The following is a 22,004-nucleotide window of genomic DNA, read 5'->3' on the forward strand; positions in this document are numbered from 1 at the left end:
TATAACTGATTTCTCACGCGACAGGGTGGTCACGTGAGCGGTTTGCCCAATGAGGGCGAACCAGCTCTGTGATGTCACTAGGAAAGCCCGAGTACTATGGCCAGGGAAACCCGTCTCCGCATGGGCTGCGGCACCATGTCCGCAGCCTAAACCTGCTATAGAAATCAAAGGATGCTTAATATATTAAAATGCATTAAAAATATAATTAAGAGTTGAATAATGAAAAAAATGCAGCAAGGATTATCTAATACTACAGAACTGATTTAAAGAAAAAACCCTCATATAGGAAATTGCTTGGATTGCACTTAACATAGATACTGTCAGCTGTAGGAATTCTAGGAGAATGAGCACTTTGCCATATGAGTGTCAAGAACCTCTAATAACCTTTTCCTTTGTCTGCTCTGTGTTGCAAAAAGTAGATCACGAGGTTACTGAAGCACTGCTGTTTGTTTTTGATGCAAGTCTCTTCCGATACAAGTGCTGAGTTTTGTGCTTACATTTTCAGGACAAAGGGCTTCATTGAGACAAGCTGTACTGTATGTATGATAGGGCTCACTAGACATTGTTTAACATATAACCTTATATGACTGAGATACACAAAAATATACGCTACAAAAATAAGCAGAAGGGCTGATTGTATTGTAAATATAAAATAGCTTTACTATGAGATATACCTGTAAAATATGTGTTTAGCTACTCAACCAAAGGCTAGGCTTATAGTGCCGGTGACGGCGACGCGACGGTCAGGCGATGGTCGCTTGAAAATCAAATAGAGATGACTTCCAGCAATCACGACCAATCCGTTGCTCTGTCGTGCTGTCGCGTCGCACTTACTATAAGCGCACGCGACGGCGGCAATGCATTTGTTTTGCCGCAACGTCGCATCGCTGTCGCCGGCTCTATAAGCGCAGCCTAAGTTGAAAGGGTGGGCAAAAGACAGCACACAGCGTCTTTGTATGTGTAGGCAGAAACCAATGGATATTACCACTGTTGTATCATGCTACAGTACTTCATCAGCCCTGATGAGTTTCTTGGAGTTTCCGCAGATATCTAAATTTTTGTGTCTGCCGACATGAAAAAAATATAACTAGGATGACTCTCACAAACAACTAAGAGAAAGAGGTGACATCATGATTCCTGTGCATTCAGTGACAATGAGGCGTTTATTTGCTTGCCCGAGGGAAGCATACAAAGTGGTCACGCTAACCTTGCAGCAGAAAAGGTTAAAAAAAAAAACCAGCATGCTATACAATGGGAAGGGCTCACAAAGCTCTGATAATTCACCAAAGCTTGAAGGCATCTACTGCCATCAACTTGAACATCAATACTTCTGGAACGTAATAGTAACGTTCTGTTCCTGGGAGCCAGGACCACTCAGTTAAGAATAAGGTGAAAAAATTATTAATTGAGGAGAAGGGATAGTGGTTGAATTAAAAGAGCAGTTCATGCAATTTTTCTATTTAATTCTTATTTGTTTTTATTATACATAGGTTTGAAGTAGAGGGTCTCCTGAACTGAACCCCATTCATTTCTGCTTCAAGGATCCCTTGCTTCCAGAAATAGAGAACTCCGCAGGGGCTGCCAGTATCTTGGCAGAGTGTAAGGCCGCTGGTCACATGGGCCAATAGGAAGCCTCACCCGGTGGGTCTTCTTCCCTCCAGCGCCTCCACTCACCTACCCGGGACCCTGGTCAGTACTTAGTTCTGGGCCCCATAAATACTGTCGCCGGCTCTGCCTGGGAGAGAATTTTAAATAAAAAACGTTTGTATTTTTCCATTCAGGAACAGAAACATATACAAAAAGGTGAAACAGGATGTATAGGGACATATTATAGCAGCTGTAAGTTTGTCATGGTCAAAAATCGCGGATGAAAACTAGTCTGAAAAATCTGTACAGGCATACCCCGCATTAACGTACGCAATGGGACCGGGGCATGTATGTAAAGCGAAAAATGTACTTAAAGTGAAGCACTACCTTTTTTCCACTTATTGATGCATGTACTGTACTGCAATCATCATATACGTGCATAATTGATGTAAATAACACATTTGTAACAGGCTCTATAGTCTCCCTGCTTGCGCACAACTTCAGTACAGGTAGGGAGCCGGTATTGCTGTTCAGGACGTGCTGACAGGCGCATGCGTGAGCTGACGTTTGCCTATTGGGCGATATGTCCTTATTCGCGAGTGTACTTAAAGTGAGTGTCCTTAAACCGGGTATGCATGTAATCTGTATTACAATTTGCATTGTCACTATAAAAAGTGATAATCTGCATGAATTAACCGCCAATTCTCCCGGATTGCACTTGCTTTATAAGCAGAATGACCTGAAGGTGGTGCTAGCTGCCTCTAGAGCCTGAATAGGGCTTTTGAGTGGTGGTGAACCTTGAGGTGACGTGAAGAAAAATGCGAGTTGTTTTAAACGGATTAGCCTTTTGCACTGTTCGGAGCTACTAGAATTTGGATAATTCCGATCGGATTAGCAGACCCCAAATTAAACCGTTTTAAAAACATGGTTTGGACAACTTGCACCTACTAGAATATCCCCCATAGTGTTCTATGCCCTTAGAGAGTGAGTATGTTAAAGAACGGTGGAAAATATACCGTGTTTCCCCAAAGTCTGGATGAAAATAGCACTTTGTACCAGGTGAAATAAATGTTAGTACTAAACTAACAAAGACATCTAAGTTGAAAAAGGCATTTGCTACACTTGGTACTGATGTCTTGTTTTCTCTGACTAATGGTTATAGAGATGTCAAGATAAAACTGCAAGGATCATCTCATCCATTTTCAACAGAAACTGTATTCAGTTTGAATTGGATACTAACATTGAACAAGCCAGGTTTTGGGGTTAAATGGAGCGGAGATTCTGCCCACAGCTTTTCCATTTGCATTATGGATGGTAAGAGCCATATTTACTAAGCAGTGCAAAGCCATGAGAAACCTCCACTTGACTAGGCAGTAAGGTTACTTACTGCTTAGCATCACTTTGTAAGTATTCCTATTCATGTCCCTTGTTTGCCAACTAAAATTGATGCAAGCAGAGTATTAAAACTGATAATCGTTCACCTAAATCATTAGGTGAGGTGGGGGTGGGGGGAAGAAGGCAGGGCAGTGACAGTCATTTGACCTCTGTATGAATGCAATTAATTTATCTTTAGTGCATAGTATATCAATAGTGGATAATCACTCTCCCGTTTTGTTTTTACTTCAGCTAATTTAAACATGAAAACAGGAACCATAGTCTCTTTTCCACAAGATACATAGATGATATGTTCTTCATCTAGACTGGTACTGTGACTGACTTTACCACCTATGTTGACCATCTTAGCAATATAGACACTCCAATGAAACTCAATTACATTTTGATCAGAGATTATATTGTGATGTACTCTTTAGAATTAGTGACAATATATTTTCTACAGTACTTTCATCTTTTGCAAAACTACTGACAGAAACACAATTTTCTATGTTTCCCCCCAGTTTCCACCCCCTTCTGCTCATAGTTGTTTTAACTCACTCTCAATTACTTAGGGTAGCTCGTTTGGTTAGTGACTCTGCCGAAAGGATTAATTGAAATGCACAATATGGTTGACAGATTTATAAAATAGGGTTAGCCCAAGAAAGTATGCATAAAGCCCTTAGAATGGAAAGCGACACCTTTTGAACCCCCAAACCCACTGGAAACCCCAACGTACGACTTCCTATTATTACTACATTCTTGTCTCATAAATGAATGAGCTGTGTATACAAACACTAGCACATTCTTTCATCTAACAAGTGCCCAGAAGGCTGCCTACTGGGGGAGAGCCGGGATAAGGGAGAGGTGGCCTGGCCTAGACCTGATGTTGGGCTTGAACATCTGCCAAAGTTCCCTCCTTCGGGTCAGTCTGGACATGCAGAGCTGAGAAACCCCTTGTGCAGTCCGCATGTCCAGAGAAAATGTCTGCTACTGGATCTAGAGGGGGAGGAGGGGTGCAGGAGTCAAAGAATAAATGATCATGGGGCTAAGATCAAGCCAGGGGGACATCCACCTGTAAAGCGGAGCAAATGGTTGCCTCTCCAGTCAGAGCAGCGCCAGATATCCGGTCGACTGGGGGAAGCTGTTGTTGAGTCCCTTTGGTAGTCTCTGCTCCCATTGGCCAGTTTGTATTTACTTCACATCCCTCTTTGTGCTCCGCCCCCAGCCCTGATTGGACAATGCAGACAAGTCCTCGCCTCCTGATTGGTCCGTAAACAGTATCTGTCTTGTGACTGGTCACCAGCCCCTCTTCTCCGCTGCCATACCTCTATGGCAGCAGGGAAGCTAGATAAAGGGAACCCAGTCAGAGCTCCACAGCTCGTTCGGATCCTGCCATACAGGTGTACTAAGTGGTGAGTTCCAAGGCTGGGCTATCCGAGCCAATCTGAGTGGTATATATGAAAGTGCTTTTGCACTAAGGGACTGTGTGTTGCTGGAGAAGGGGAGAGTATGACTTTTAAGAGTCAGATTTGAACTTGTTCTGTCGCGAATTGAACCAGAGAGGACTGGATGGTCTCTATCGCTACGGAGTGTGAAATAAAACCATGGGTAAGCCTTTAATGTGGCACTCAGCTCAGAAGATGGGCTTATTCAGTTACCAACGCAAGGGCTTTTGGGGTAAAAAAAAATTAGTTTGTGATGTTTTATACCAAGAAAACACGTCAATTCTCATCTTCCAAATACCAAAGACCTCTTTTGGGAGGGAACTAATGTTGTGCATTTGTAACGTATAGGTTCTCCTATTTCACCTATTATTATTTTTTTAACTGTCTACATATTATACTATATGTTTCTTTTAACATGATTTTTTCCATAAACGAAGCACTATACTACCTTTATATATTATATCTAAAATGTAATAAGTACTGCTTTGGGCCCTACTTGAACTTTGCACATTTTCAGACACCTATTGGTACAATAGATTTTGGTGTGTTAATTACATATTTTTCATAGTAAACGGGATCCAAGGACCCCTAGCAATAAGAATTGTCTTTATTCTTTGTGGTGGCAGCGATCTAAGGTTATATTTGTGGTGGATTGAGGGGAGGTATTACTTATTTGAGGGACCCAGCCGAGGAGAAAAGTGGGTCAGCTAGATAGCTGTGTGTATTAACTCTTGTCACGTGCTCACGTGTGTGCCATTCAGGACACCTTGAATTAATCTTACCTCTATTTCAAGGAGCAATTACACCTCTGGGTCCCCCTTTATTTTAAATAGTACTGTGTTCATTTTAGCTCCAGGGACCCCCTAATTCCTGAGATTTCCCTAATTCCGAGGAAGGTGTCACCAGAACTTCCTGGTTATTTAAATTCACTGTGTGATAATGGCCAATTGGTCATAACTTCCTATTGGCCCACGTGGTGCTGGAGATTTAAACCATTTTGTCTGCCCTGGAGGGGACGTACCTGAGCTATTTTTAGTGGTATCTTTGGAACCAGAGAGTCTCTGGAGTTGAATATAATAGTGGGAACTGCACCTTTAAAAGTACATGAGTGCCATCTGTTTCCTGCATTTTGACTGTGACATTAGAATGTCTTTTTGTTTAAGTTTACAATATCAATACCAGGACATACTTGAAAACGAGAGGTTACTCTCAACGTATTACTTCCTGGTAAAACATTTTATAAATAAATAAATAATATCTAACTTGCCTTGTCTTTGGCAACCAAATAATGAAGTTCCCTTATACACAGTCCACTGTTTTGTAACAAAAGCTTTCATAGCTACAATTTCTTTGCTTTCTTTCATTGACACTGGTGAGCTGTTTTATTGTACGAGCAAGAAGTCCCCAAAAATCCATAGGTGATCAATTAGACTGTAAGCTCCTCGGAGCAGGGACTACTCTTCCTTAATGTCTAAAGCACTTATTCCCATGATCTGTTATTTATATTATCTGTTATTTATTTGATTACCACATGTTTTACTGCTGTGAAGCGCTATGTACATTAATGGCGCTATATAAATAAAGACATACAATACAAGAGCAAGAAGCCTAACAATTTCATAAGTGATCAAGGGCAAGAAGCCCATCAATTCTGTAGCAGGGGTCCCCTCTTCTTACCTCCTGGGGGGAGATCAGCTCCGGTTGTCAGGAGAAGCAGCAAAGTTGCGTCGGCCATGTTGTGGTTGACACAGCCACTCAGTCTATTGCACTGTGTGGTGCAGTGGCCATCTTGGGTTTGGCGCCACCGGAAGGAAAGGTTCTAAGAGCAGAATTTCTTCTGCGGGACAGAGGACCATTAGTGGCAGTTGATCTGGAGCCTGCAGGAGTGAGATAGTGTCCGGGGAGCATTTAAGCTCCTTGACTAGGCCTAAGACATACACCTCTAGTCCCCTCACAGAAGTGAAGTGTGCAGGGCCGGCCATATCATTAGGGATCTCCTGTAGTGAGGGATCGCAGCGGATCAGGATCCAAGCAGCAGAGGAGTTTTTAAGCAGCAACTTCGTGCAGCATCTGGGTGTGAGGCGTGAGGGGCTCTGTGGGATACCGTCGCTGACCGCAGTTTGTCTGGAGTACTCCCTGGATAGGCCGCAACCAGGAAGGTACTTGTGCAGCAATGCAAGGGGGAGGGTAGCGCTGCCCTCATACACACGTTGGGAAGGGTTGTTTGCTGGACACCAGGGTGTAGGTGCCCAAGCACCCTATTTATCATTGGGGCTAACTACCCCAGGGCATTTCTATTGTTATTATTGTTGTTATTGTGTATTGTGTACTGTGGGTAATATTTGGGTCCTACGGTGGGACCACAGAAGTAAAGGAGTTATTATATTATCCTGGTGTTGTGTTATTGGGGTATACCATAAACATACACATGTTCCTATGAGGAGCCATCCCGCTATCCGGGATCCTCATGGGTGGAGGCGCTGCACCAGAGAGAGAGAGAACACACAGTCACCCCAGGCTCCCCATGAGCGGAGGCTCAGGCCTTCTGTAAGTCAAACAGGTAGCACCAGTACCGTAATTACCTCTATTTCCCACAGGGAATGGGTGTTACAATTCCATGAGTGATCAAGAGCAAGAAGCCCAACAATGTCATAAGTGATCAAGAGCAACAAGCCCAACCATTCCATACTGTAAGTGATCAAGAGCAAGAAGCCCAACAATTCCATAATTGATCAAGAGCAAGCCCTACAATTCCATACTTGATCAAAAGCAAGAAACCCAACAATTCCATAAGTGATCAAGAGCAAGAAGCCCAAAAATTCCATAATTGATCAAGAGCAAGCCCTGCAATTCCATACGTGATCACAAGCAAGAAACCCAACAATTCCATAAGTGCTTAAGAGCAAGAAGCCCAACAATTGTACAAGAGCACGTAGCACAACAATTGCATAAGTGATGTCATGTGTAAGGTGTAAAGCAATGTGTGAACACTGTTCCTTGGAGAACTAAGGAAATAAATGTTTTCAATAACTGTCATCTGACTACTGTACACCACTAAAACCACAATGGTTTTTTTTTACAGTTGCAGATCAGCACTTTACTAAACTACTGTGCCTGGAAGTTCCCTAAAATGTAATCATGGTAACAGAAGTAGACAGTTAGCTAATCATTCCAATGAAACACATTAATATAATCCTAATTTGAGTTTGCAAGCAATTCATTATTTGTAATTAGTTTTAAATTCGAGAGACATTTTATATTCTTTAGCGGAGCGCCATCTTTTTGGGTGGCGTTACTGTATATTCTTATTAGATATTTGTGGGTGTGCTTGAAAGATACAGTACATTAAATCACTTACACGGCCTTGTGTAAATGCTCTCACAGCAAGGTTTACTTGTCTTTGTGTTCCCTTGGTTGGTTTCCTTCTTCTTTTCAGGGCTTGGTTTTCTTCCTGGATTTCTTCAACAGTCCTCGGCTTACAGTGAGGATGTCTCTCTCGGAGTGAACAGATTGAAAGACAATTGTTTAGAGGGGAATACAGACGGTATGTTATAATGTCCAATGCTTTCAACTCTAAATATATATATATATATATATATATACAAAGGCAGTAAATGCTGCTAGCACTCACACGGGCAAGTGTGAGTACAATCCTAGGGGAAGGTATCTTTTTATCCAAACTGGTCTTCACACGTGGTGATCTATAGGTGTAATTAGGGTCTGGTATATAATAATAAATGTAAAACAAATGATACTCACACGGCCTTGTGTGAGTAAATACATATCAAGGTGTCTTTAACTTGAGTATTTTCTTTCTTCTTTTCAGGTTCTTGATCTTCTTCCTGGTTTTCTTCGGCGGTCTTCAACTCCCAGTGAGAAAATCCCCCTCGGTGTGAACAAATTTGAAAACAATTGTTAGTGGGAAAATGTCAACATAATTCTGTAGTAACCCACTAGAAAAACCCAAGCAGATATGTAAAAGCAGCAAATGCTGCAGGCACTCACACGGGCAAGTGTGAGTGCAATCCTAGGGGAAGGTATCTTTTTTCTCTGTTGGTGTCTTTACACCTGCTGACTTATAAGGGTAATGGTGGTCTGATATATAGGGATCTGTAAAACTAAAAATAATACTCACACGGCCTTGTGTGAGTGAATGCACATCAAGGTGTCTTTAACTCCTTTGTAGTACTGATAATGTTAAATTCCAAGTGGGCAAGTGTAGGTAGATGACCCCTACTTGGTGTAAATATAAATTGGAACAATGTCACGATTCTGGTAGACTACAATAAATTTTATTCTCAAAAGCTCTAAAAACAAAACATATATAAAAACAATGAAAAAATGCATAAAAAGAAGAAGCAGCCCGTCAATAGGAAATTGCTCGTGGATTTTGTGGAGCGCAGCTAACTTGCTCCGCGTCCGGATATAGTGCTGCCTCCTCTTTGATCCACTCCTTGACGGTGGCTGTGCTGGATCAAAATTGCTTAGTGGTGAGAGCAACGCGTTTCGACCCTTTCTGGTCTTCCTCAGGCTCCAGGATCTAAGCCAGTGATTTCAAACCTTTTTTGTTTGGAGGAACCCTTGAAGTATTTCGAAAAATCTCGGGGAACCCCTATCTGGCTGACACATATTAGGTTCGACAGGGTTCAGTCACAACATTTCACACCTCACGAGCCCCCTCTATTTCCCACCCTTTACCCATGTATTTCTCTCCCATCGATCTCACTAATTCTCCCCCCTTCCGCCTCGCATGTATTTATACCTTGCGTCTCACTCTTACTCCCTCTTTTCCTCACTCACTCCCTCCTGCCCCCCTCTCTTCTCTCACTCGCCCCTACCTTCTGTCAATTACCCCACTCTCACTCAATCCACCCTACAAAATACATACAAAAAAAAACCACCCCCAGGGGGGAGGGGTCTGTGGTCCATAGAAGGAACCCCTGAGACTGCTTCAAGGAGCCCCAGGGTTCCACGGAACCCTGGTTGGGAATCACTGATCTAAACTATAGCAGACAAGGCAATATTGGAGCAACATTTTTGATACATGGGTGCAGGGTGAATACATTGACACCTATATGTTGGTAGTATACAGTATAAGGAGAAAGAGACATTCATTTTATATTGAGCTGCTCTGACACACTCTCTACTTGCCAGGTTTTAATGTCAAACAGGAATCAGATATTATTAAATGCATATTTTGTTAATGTTAGTTGCACGTGATCTAACAGCTGCATAATTGTTTTGGAATGTTTTTCCTGTATTATTAGTGGTAAAGGAATTGGCCTGGGGATAAACTTTTAACACCCACCTTTCTAGGACGTAGTCACACGACATTAAACAGTTGTATTTAGGGGGTATTCTGCTCACCGGTAACTTAATTACATAAATGCTGTGATTAGCACTACGTGTGGCTATGTGAAACACACAGGTTTAGCCAGTATGAGCACATTGTGGTTACCTCAACCACGCTAATCCTGTTTCATGTCCTATGTATATCACTGTTGAATCATACTTAAGAAGGAAATAATATGCTCACGAGGATGCACCAAAATGCGGGTGTAATAATTTAATGACACTTGAAAATGTATCTCGTCCCAGTGCAATGATCTAATGTTTGTCAGAATAAGAGCAACAAGAATGATACAATAGGCAAGAGCTGTTTAACAATGTGGGTGGGTGGTTGCCACTAATAGTATCGCCACACTATAGTAAAAAGAACAAAAATAGAAGAGTAGAGCTAGGACACCTGAGTAAATTGTTACAATAGATCCATATTGAGTCAGCATGAAGTTGGGGCCCTGCAGTCGTTTTTTAATTCAATGGGGCTTTCTGTGCCACAGCACCACATTGGCACTATCGCAGGTTACAGATTAGGAGCACTAGCCTTTTATTGGGAAAGCATGGTGGGCAGGATATCAGCGTTTTAGGTCACTTAGAGCTCTATGTCACATACGTGAGGAAGGGCCCTGCTTGGCCCGAAACGTTGTCATCCTGTTCACCAGGCCCTCCCAATAAAATGATAACATTGAAAAACAGAATCTATTGCTGATCATAATAATGGGACCCTTGGATTTGCCTTATCCCATAGGGATTTATTCCATGCAAAAATGTAGATATTATCACTTTGTTCTGGACACTGGCTTGCCAGAGATATTACTATTGTCCTGCAATACTCAGATCTGATGACGCTGCTGGATTGTGGCATGTGTGGAGTTACCAATTGTATCAATACAATTAGATATCATATCACTTTAGAAGTTTAGCATACTATACGTGTATTGCTTAACTTGTTTAGTTGCTACTTTGAGTCTATACAGAGAGTGTAGTTTTCAGTTATTATAATATCACAATATATATTATAATTGGATATATGCTCAGCTCCTAACAGTGGAGCATTTAATTACACCTGATTTAACTTATGTTTCAGATTTAGGGGGCTATGCACTAAGCTCAATGGCTTTGCGTTCTGATTTTCCAAAAAAGCAGGTTCGTTAAAAAGTGAGGCCAGTTGATGCGATTCACTAAGGCCTTGAGCCCATTTTTTAACGTACCTGCTCAAAATAGCTCAGAACAGCCACAGCGTACGTGTTGCTTTTTCCCCCCTGCCAGCGTTCTTAACCTTTACGTACGCTAGCTGATAGAAAAAAAAGCCGCATGTAACATTTGCATGGAGATTCTGTATCTCCATGCAAGACTGTTACAGGCGATCGTACACTAAATACATTTTAATAATAGTGTACATGAGCAGCGGGTCTCAGGACCTGAACTGCATTGGTTTCAGGTCCGAGGACCCCCTACTTCAGGAGTTACAGGCCCTGTTACGGGGTGCCGGTATCCCCTGCACTTTAAAGCTTCCGCATCACGTGACCGGGACATTTAAATTCTGCAGAGGGATACCGGCACCCCATAAAGGGGCCTGTATCTCCTGAAGTAGGGGTCCCCATGGCTGAAACCAATACGGTTCAGCTCAGGAGACCCCCTGCACATCTACACTAGTATTAAAACACACATAACAATAAATAATAATTCATTACCGTAGCGGCTATCCGCTATGGTAATGAAGCTGCATTAATGTACATTTTAATAATAGTGTGCGGGAGCAGGGGGTCCCCTGAGTTGAACCGCATTGATTTCTGCCTCAGAGACCTCCTGCTTCCCGAGTTACAGGCCCCGGTATGTGGCATCGGGTGCCAGTGTCTCTGCCATCTTTATAGCGTCCAAGGCGCGACGTGGGCTCTATAAAGATAGCGGCGACACTGGCACCGATGCCCCAAACCGGTGCCTGTAATTCGGGAAGCAGGGGGTCCCTGAGGCATAAATCAATGAGGTTCAGCTCAGGGGACCCCCTGCTCCCGCACACTATTAATAAGAAAACATTAAAGCAGCTTCATTACCTTAGCGGCTATCCGCTAAGACAATAAAGGGGATAAGGCACAATAGCATGTTTATTGGGGACAATTGCCCCCAATAAAAACAACACATCCCCCCCGCCCCCTAACACATACAGCACAGTAATGGGCAAAAAGAATATTATCCACATATTTAAATACATATAAATTACAATAAATACAGTAAAAATATATTACACTTACCTTTTACAGGCACCCACGATGAAGGCCATCTTCATCCTCATCTTCATCCTGCCCATGCCCCCTCCGATGCTGCAAAACATACACAAGAATAAAAATATCCAATGTAATGTCCCCTAACCCCTTAATCACCATAGCGGTTATTAACCGCTACAGTCATTAAGGGGTTAACCCACCCTCACCCACCACTCTGGAGGCCTACATACCCTCCCCCACTAACCCCCCACCCCGTGAGGCCTAACCACCCTCATCCATTACCCAGCCGGGAGGCCTACCCACATACCCTTGGGGCCAATACCCCCTTCCCCCACCCCCAGTACCCACAAGAAAAACAATACACAGCCCCACATTAAACATCATTCTATTTATTAAATACATACCCACCCCTTGTGCCCCCCCCATAAATACATGATTTATTCTTTTACATACAGGATTCATACCCCAGGCCCACGTGAGTCCCCGGTGGGCCTGACGGGTCACGTGACAGACATACAGGTTGCCAGCATCATGTTTCACACAGGGTCTGGAGGCCTGTTGGTGGGTCCCGCCAGGCGCCATGGCTCACCAGGTGGTCTCCGTGGGCCACAATTGGGTCCCCACGGTAGGCACGCGGATGTCTGGAGGCCCCGGATCAGACCCACAGGTGTCTGAGGGGCCTCAGGTGGTTCCCACGGGAGTCTGGGGACCCACTGGTGGTCCCTACGGGTCCGCGGTGCCCCCACAGATGTGTGGCCACCGGTTCTTCCCCACAGGTGTCCCCCATGGACCACGCAGCCTGGTACCCGTGAGAAGCCTGAGGAGACCTCAGGTGGTCTCCAGAGGTCTCTCGCAGACCAATGGAACCAACCCTGTATGTAAAAAAAATAAGCCTGACCTATACATTCAATACATCAATCCCCCCCCACAACACATACAGTACAATAATGTGCCAAATAACTATTATCCAGATATTTATATACATGGTACTAGAGCCAATCAGAGTTGGGATGTATTTCCCATGCTCTGATTGGCTACCGTACCATGTGAGGCCGGCCATCTTTCTTTTCATGACATCATCTTAAAGGCAATTGTAGCACAGCCATTCTGATTGGCTGGCGTCATTGCCTTTAAACGACGGATCAAAATTAATTTTTTCTCCCCAAATCACATGGTTTTCATAGCCCAATCAGGGCCGTGGGAACCATATGATGAAAATGTGACGTCTTAAGCCTATAAAAGCCTATGTCGTCTCATTGTGAAGGCAGACGCCGAGGAGGAAGGACCTCCTACCGAATAAAGAAGACCAAGGCGTGGCCGAAGAAGAGAAGAAGACCCCGGAAGAGAGCGGAAGATACAAGAAAGAAGAATACAGATGAAGATGGATTACAAATAGAAGACCCATGGATTGTTTTGGTTTATTATTTTATTGTTTATTATTTTATGGTTTATTATTTTATGGGTTCCTGTGCGTGGATTGGTTCGAGAGTAAGCTGTTCAACGGGAGTCGGTGAGTGGGTCAAGTAATGGTAAGTGAACAAAAGAAATGTATTTTATTTAACTTGTTCAATTTTGTTTTGTTTTTTTACATGTGTTTTTTTTTTTAAGATTATTTCTTGCCACTGTATGTATGTATGTATGTATGTATGTATGTATGTATGTATGTATGTATGTCTAGATCGATATATACATACTGGGTAAGAAATAGTTTGGTAGGCTGTGTTTAAAATGATTCTGGCTATGCTGCTATGCATAAATGTGTGTGTAATGTATTTTTGAATTAGATAGATGTAATTTTTGGTCTTGTATGGTGTACTTTAGATCAGAGTGAGGCTTGCTTTTGTATATTGTATTCTTTTTGGTACTTATATTTTGTCTGATGGTTACTTGTTCTGTTTTAACGATTGAAATAGTTAATTGTTTAATTGTTATGGATGGAATTTAAATTGTTTAGTGATTTCATTAATGAATGCAACTTGATTTATGGTGACTTGATTGGTTTAAATAGTATACTTGTTTGGATGTATTGGTATTTTGTTTGGAATATGTTATTGTTAACATTCATTGGGAGAGTGTACATGGTGCATAGATTGTATGCATCATGTATACAATGTAAATGCAATGTTTTGATTGGCATTTGAGGCTTTTGATTGGAAGATGAGATTTGATTTTTTTACGAAATATGATTTTATTGTACTGCGTCTGTATGGAGAAGTGGTATTTGTAGTAGAGCATGTTTTTGATAACCCTTCTACATTTATTTGTATATTGGTTCATCATGTGTGTGTGTATCTCTCTCTCTCTCTCTCTCTCTATATATATATATATATATATATGTGTGTATATATATATAGTTGGTTGATGAAGCCGCTGTACAAATGAATGGGTGAAGGGTAGGTATCGGGCCGGGGTGGCTTAACCCCTTAATTACCTTTGCGGTTATTATCCGATAAGGTGATTAAGGGGTTGATTGATATCTGAATGTAATTGCAATGTATTGGCTATGTATTTTGTTGGCAACGGAGGACAAGGATTTTGCTGGCGACGGGGGATTCTTATTGATGAGGTCAGTAGAACTTTATTTCACAAAAAATGGTGTGTCTGAACTCTCCTTCCCTGAGTTGCCTCACCCCCCACTCCCCCCCCACTCCCGACTCTCTAGTAATTCAGACACCATTTTTTTATCAAAATATAATAAAAGGGGTCAACAAATAAAGGCCATTTTGACCAAACATTGGAATGTTTTACAAATGGATACATTGTTGAAGGATTATATCCAAATAGGCCCTAAATGCATTTTCAGAAAAGCTAAGACTGTAGCAGGTCATATCTCACCCAGTGATATTTTCAATAAAGATACCAGCATGAATACATTTATGACTAAAGGTTCATTCAATTGTGGTTCGTGTAATGTATGCAATTACATGATACCTGCCAATCATTTCTTCTCCCACAATCCTCATAAAAGATACAAAATTAATTGTTTTATTAATTGTAATTCTAATTTTGTTATTTATCTTTTATTTTGTGGATGTGGAAAGAGATATGTGGGGAGAACCACGAGAAGTTTAAAAATCAGGATTCAGGAACACATTGGGTTAATTAGGAGAAAGGATACACAACATCCAATATCCAAACATTTTTGCGAATGCCCTAGTGGAGGTCTTAAATTTTTTTAGATTTCTGGGTATCGACAGGGTCACATTTGGATCGTAGAGAATCCAAATGGATTTTCCTACTTAAAACTAGGAATCCAGATGGTACTGTATAAACATAGAATGGAATTTGAGTAATTTCCTTCGTGATTTGAGATTTTTGATGAATTAAAAACAATCATAAACAATAAATCAATGACAATTTGTATTTAAACAGTTTATTGAAATGTTTATTGAAATATGTATTAGAATATCTTTACAAAGGTCCTATGTGACAATTGTTGAAGATTGTGAAGATGCTAAACAATTGTTAGGATATTCATACTTATTCATACTTGTTTACTAGATGGATTGAAATCTTTAAATCTTTGAGTTTTCTTAAACAATTCGAAATGTTTTACATATATGCTATGGTGATTGGATGTAAAGGCTCTTGATGGAGATATATGAAGGATTTGTTTTATGTCAATTTTGTTATTGTTATCTCCTTTCCTTCTTTCTCTCCAAACTTCTTTCTTTTGCTTTTTGACCAATCCTTTCCCCTTCCTTTACCTTTCTTCCCCCCCCCCCCCGTTTCCTCTCTTTCCCCCTTCCCCCCCTTCCCCTTTTTCTCCCCGCCCCGCCCCTTCCTTTCCCCTCTTTCCCTTCTCCTCAATTCTTCTGTTCTGTCTCTTAGGAGGATTTAGAAGTTCATCATATTGTTTTTAATATTTCATACATTTTTCTTTTTACATTAGATTAGCTTTTTAATTGTGATTTAATAAATGTGTTTTTTATTTTTTATTTTTATGGTTAAACAAGGGAGATAATATGATAATGATGGTTGGATAGATTTCTGATTAGAACTTTTATTGTTGTCATATGTAATGTACTATAAGTTGGATGTGAATCCCTTACATGCTCTCCCTTCTTGAGGTGTCCATTATCGTGGATGGATTGCTCTGGTCTTCAGTCTCTCCTTCCCCACCGGTGGAGGAAGACGTGTCTGGGATCGATTGCTCTTGTCTGCTCCTCTTACAGTGTGGGAGGGGTTGTTCAGGAGTGGTGATCTCTTGTTGCGTCGCAGACTGCTCATGATGCGGGTTCTGTAGCCCACCCACGCTTTTGGTTTCATGGGATGGGGGAAGCATCATAGGGACGGTGACGCTCCTTTGAAGCGCCGGTTATTATCTGATTTGGCGCCAAAACGGAAAACACAGGTTGGGTATATAAGAACTGTATCTGAGCTATTTGTTATACTCCTTGACAAAGAACTACTGTTCGAAACGCGTAGGAGGTTGCTCTCCTCCATTTGTTGGATGTTTTTACATCAATAAACATTATTTTTTGTTATACTGGGACCCACTTCATTGGACTGTGCGCCAGTTTTCTCTTTTCTCTACAGCTATCTATATCTACTTGGCTGCACGTCTAACAAGAATTCAAAGGACCAGTGCAATATATAAGTACTTTTAACACTTTGAGGGGGACCATCCCCATTGGAGGTATTATGGGGGTTTATTGCTTGCCCCTACCTCAGGGATCTTTTGGCCCCACAGAGGATGTTATGTTTTATTAGCCTGAGTTCCTTTCTCCATCATTTATGTGATCAAACACTGGAGCGCAGTTGTCACTATAAATTTTAATAGTTATTTGGCACATTATTGTACTGTATGTGTTGTGGGTGGGGGGGGGGTTGATGTATTGAATGTATAGGTCAGGTTTATTTTTTTACATACAGGGTTGGTTCCTTTGGTCTGCGAGAGACCTCTGGAGACCACCTGAGGTCTCCTCAGGCTTCTCACGGGTACCAGGCTGCGTGATACACGGGGGACACCTGTGGGGAAGAACCAGTGGCCATACATCTGTGGGGCACCGCAGACTTGTGGGGACCACCCGTGGGTCCCCAGACCCCGTGGGAACCACCCGAGGCCCCTCAGACACCTGTGGGTCTGACCCGGGGCTCCCAGACATCCGCGGGCCTACTGTGGGGACCCAGTTGGGGCCCACGGTGACCCACAGAGACCACCTGGTATGTCTCTGAGGTGACCTGTCAGGCCCACCGGGGACTCACATGGGCCTGGGGTATGAACCCTGTATGTAAAAGAATAAATCATGTATTTATGGGGGGGCACAGGGGGTGGGTTATGTATTTAATAAATAGAATGATGTTTATTGTGGGGCTGTGTATTTTTTTTCTTGTGGGTACTGGGGTGGGGGAAGGTGGTATTGGCCTCAAGGGTATGTGGGTAGGCCTCCTGGCTGGGTAGTGGGTGAGGGTGGTTAGGCCTCACGGGGTGGGGGGTTAGTGGAGGAGGGTATGTAGGCCTCCAGAGTGGTGGGTGAGGGTGGGTTAACCCCTTAATGACTGCAGCGGTTAATAACCGCTATGGGGTTAGGGGACATTACATTGGATGTTTTTATTCTTGTGTATGTTTTGCAGCATCGGAGGGGGCATGGGCAGGAGGAGGATGAGGATGAAGATGGCCTTTATCGTGGGTAAGTGTAATATGTTTTTACTGTATTTATTGAAAGTTATATGTATTTAAAATGGGCAAATGTATTATTATCCATATGTGGATAATAGTAATTTTGCCCATTACTGTATTGTATGTGTTAGGGGGGTGTATTTAGTTATAAATATTGTTTATTATTTTTGGAGGCGCAACATTGGTACCGCAGGTCCGCGGGTACCCCGGGACTCCCGCGGGGACCCTGGGACAGCCGCGGGGACCCCCGGACTCCCGCAGGGACCCCCGCTTGGTGAGCCGGGGACCCCCGCCGGGTCAGCCGGGGACACCCGCGAGACCCCTGGGGTCCCTCGGGGACCCCTGCGGGATCAGCCGGGGACACCCGCTGGCCTGTTGTATGGGTTTTGCGCATGCAAAAATGAAAAGCAATAATTTTTTCTAAGTCCTGCTTTTTTTGCGTCTACCTTGAGCTGACGTGTTCTGATCAACGCAACTATCGCATACGCTAAGGTTGCGTTGCTTAGTGCATCCCGCTTAAGGGCAGAATTTAACGCAAACAGGGTTACGAACTAGCAAAGTTGGACTTAGAAAATTTCAGGAAAAAAGTCAGTTTTAGAGCGCAAAGTGCCTGTTTGCGTTGCTTACTGCATCGGGTTGAGCGCAACATCACGTTCTAAGAGCACTTTGCGCTCTAAAAGGGACTTAACGGAACTTAGTGCATGACCCCCATAGTTCTTCAGTGATTATTTTAGACAGAATCAGTCACTTTAATCATTTTGATGTCTCCATAGCTATGGTTTTCATACAGCATTTGGTATTTGGTATTTCATTCATCTCTAAAAGATGGTTTTCTTGAGCCCTGTCATGCTGCGCATGTATCACTGAAAGTGTGAATTCCTACTCCTCCAATATGATGAATACCAGTGTATCTTCATGTTTGACATATGGATATATAGACCTGTACTAGGGAATTAGACGTACAATATGGGGTTTGTAGATCTATTATTATGTGCTGTGTATTTTTAATATTCCTCCTTGACATGTCTATGGAATTGATTGGTATCTCTTTAGCACCCTTCACTAATACAGTATTTTACTGGATAAAGAACATGCATCCTTATATCCAGTGTTCGACAAATCACCCAAAAATCTACTCACCCAACCAAAAAATCTACTCGCCACCTAGTCCCGCCCCCCAACCCTAGTCCCGCCCCAAACCCCGCTTTAAAATAAAATATATAAATAAAATACATTTAATAAATTCCTAGTCAGAACATTCGTTTTTGACAAATGTATTTATTGTATTACATTATACTACAAATAGTCCTTGTTACGTGTGTGTGTGTGTGTGTGTGTGTGTGTGTGTGTGTGTGTGTGTGTGTGTGTGTGTGTGTGTGTGTGTGTGTGTGTGTGTGTGTGTGTGTGTGTGTGTGTGTGTGTGTGTGTGTGTGTGTGTGTGTGTAAGTAAATGTTGGATCTACAAATAAAAGCCAGATGTGAGTGACTAGTTTCCTGAACCCCTTAATCAGTGTCTGGACATCCCCACTTCACAATATCTAAAGCAGCAATCCTGCTTGGGATCTTACCTGATCCGCAGTCCCTCAATGTCCAGGTACCCGCATTCCCGCAATGTTATACATTGGAGGGGAGGTGTTCCCTACCTGTCTTCTGGGTTAGGGGGGGTTCCGATGTCTTCCATGTGAAGCTTGAGACAGATCTGGAAGAAAGCAGTATACATTATGTCGGTGTAGTATAGGGCAGTTAAGATATACAGGGTAAATAAGATATCCAGGTCGAGAGTGTTTGACAGAGAGAGTGTGAGACAGAGAGAGTGTGGGTGAGAGATAGAGAGAGTGTGGGTGAGAGACAGAGAGAGTGTGGGTGAGAGACAGAGAGAGTGTGGGTGAGAGACAGAGAGAGTGTGGGTGAGAGACAGAGAGAGTGTGGGTGAGAGACAGAGAGAGTGTGGGTGAGAGACAGAGAGAGTGTGGGTGAGAGACAGGGAGGGGGGAGAGACAGGGAGGGGGGAGAGACAGGGAGGGGGGAGAGACAGGGATGGGGGAGAGACAGGGAGGAGATAGGGGGGGACTGACTGATGGGGGGGAACTGGGTGGGGAGATGGTGACTGACTGGGTGACTTTGACTGACTAGGTGGGGAGTGACTGATTGGGGGGTACCTCAGGTGTCCTACACACACACACACATATACACACACACATATACACACACACACTCCCCCATATATACACACACACACACTCCCCCATATACACACACACACTCCCCCATATACACACACACACACTCCCCCATATACACACACACGCACTCCCCCATATACACACACACACTCCCCCATATACACACACACACTCCCCCATACACACACACTCCCCCATATACACACACACACTCCCCCATATACACACACACACACACACACACACACACACACACTCCCATATACACACACACTCCCATATACACACACACACTCCCCCATATACACACACACACACACACACACACAAACTTCCATATACACACACACACACACTCCCCCATATATACACACACACTCCCCCATATACACACACACTCCCCCATATACACACACACACACACACACACATATACACACACACACACTCCCCCATACACACACACACACACTCCCAAATACACACACACACACACACACTCCCAAATACACACACACACACTCCCCCATATACAAACACACACACACACACACACTCCAATATATACACACACACACACACACACACACACACACACTCCAATATATACACACACACACACACACACTCACTCTACACACGGGGGGGTCGGAAGTGAGGAAAGGCCGCGACCAGCACCACCACCCTGATCCCTCCCCCTCCCGCTCCAATCTCCCGGCCCCGCGGGCTGACACGGGGATCGGGGTGAAGCGGGGACCTGAGGGGACATCCCCGCTCCAATCTCCCGGCCCCGCGGGCTGACACGGGGATCGGGGTGAAGCGGGGACCTGAGGGGACATCCCCGCTCCAATCTCCCGGCCCCGCGGGCTGACACGTGGATCGGGGTGAAGCGGGGACCTGAGGGGACATCCCCGCTCCAATCTCCCGGCCCCGCGGGCTGACACGGGGATCGGTGGTGAAGAGGGGATCTGAGGGGACATCCCTGCTCCAATCTCCCAGCCCCGCGGGCTGACACAGGGGGAAGCGGGGACAGGAAAACACCCCCGCTGCCACCTCCATAACTTCGGGCAGAGGGAGCGCCGGGGACAGGGGGAAAGCACAGATAATACTTACTGTGTCCTCCATGGGAAAAGAATGGCCGCTCATTGGGGGCTGGCTCATATAGAGCCTGGCCGCGCGCCCACAAAGCCTGGGAGCGCTTGCCAATCAGCTGTCAGGTAGGGGGATTTTTTTTGTTTTTTTCAGCGCGAGCAGGGAAATTTGAGCGCAAGCAGGGAAATTTAAAAAAACAAACACATGCGCTGCTTGGGCCAATATTTACTCGCCCAGAGGTTAAATCCACCCGCCCCGGGCGTGTAAATGTATAGGATTGTCGAACACTGCTTATATCTGTATTAGTGTAGACACATTTAGTGGGTTGGTAGCCTTACGTTTATATTCTGTGCATATTTCATGTGTTTTGATAACTGCTGTATTTGTCTCTTCCACCTGTTCCTGATTATGACATAATTTCATGAGATTACTTAACACAAACGATACGCAACATTAGACATACCCCTGATGAAGCCCCTGCGAAACGTGTGTAGCCCTGGTAAGAAATTGGGCTATTTTTCTATCCTCCTACTGGTATAAGCCCTTCTAAGGGCAGGCTGCCAGTAGTTATCATGGGTTTCCCCCACATCAAGCCATGCTCTGAGTGGTGGAAGTAGGTCACCTGACCCTGTGTGGAAGGCATAGACACAGGGGCAGTACCTGCTGATGTCATGAAGGGGAGGGCTGTCTCAATTTAGAAGTTGCCTGTTCCTGTCAGTGACAGTAAGAGTTGAGTCCTGGGTTCAGTCCTGAGCAGTCAGAGTGAGTGAGCTAGCTAGGTTCCTGAGGAGTAGGGCCTAGTGAGCTATAGGTGGACCAGTGCCTCTCATCCTGCCTAGGGGGTGAGGGAAGAGCTAGCCCCACTCTGAGCGCCCGCGGCTTGGGGTGGTGGCAGGGACACAGAGTACCCAGAGACCATCCTGAGGGTGTGCAGTCTGGTGGGAGAGAAGACCCTGTATCTGTGATACCACTGTGTTGCTGATGTTGCTGCTACTCTGCTTCTGTGTGCAATAAAGAGCTGCTGCTGATTTTACAAAGACTGACTGAGACTGGAATCTCTCATCCCTGTGTGGGAAGTTCTCGGTAAGGGTTCCACCCCATATCCCTGGGGCTTCACAGACATGGAGGCGTTGCA

Source organism: Ascaphus truei, chromosome 1 (assembly GCF_040206685.1).
Source record: "Ascaphus truei isolate aAscTru1 chromosome 1, aAscTru1.hap1, whole genome shotgun sequence".
Classification (NCBI taxonomy): domain Eukaryota; kingdom Metazoa; phylum Chordata; class Amphibia; order Anura; family Ascaphidae; genus Ascaphus; species Ascaphus truei.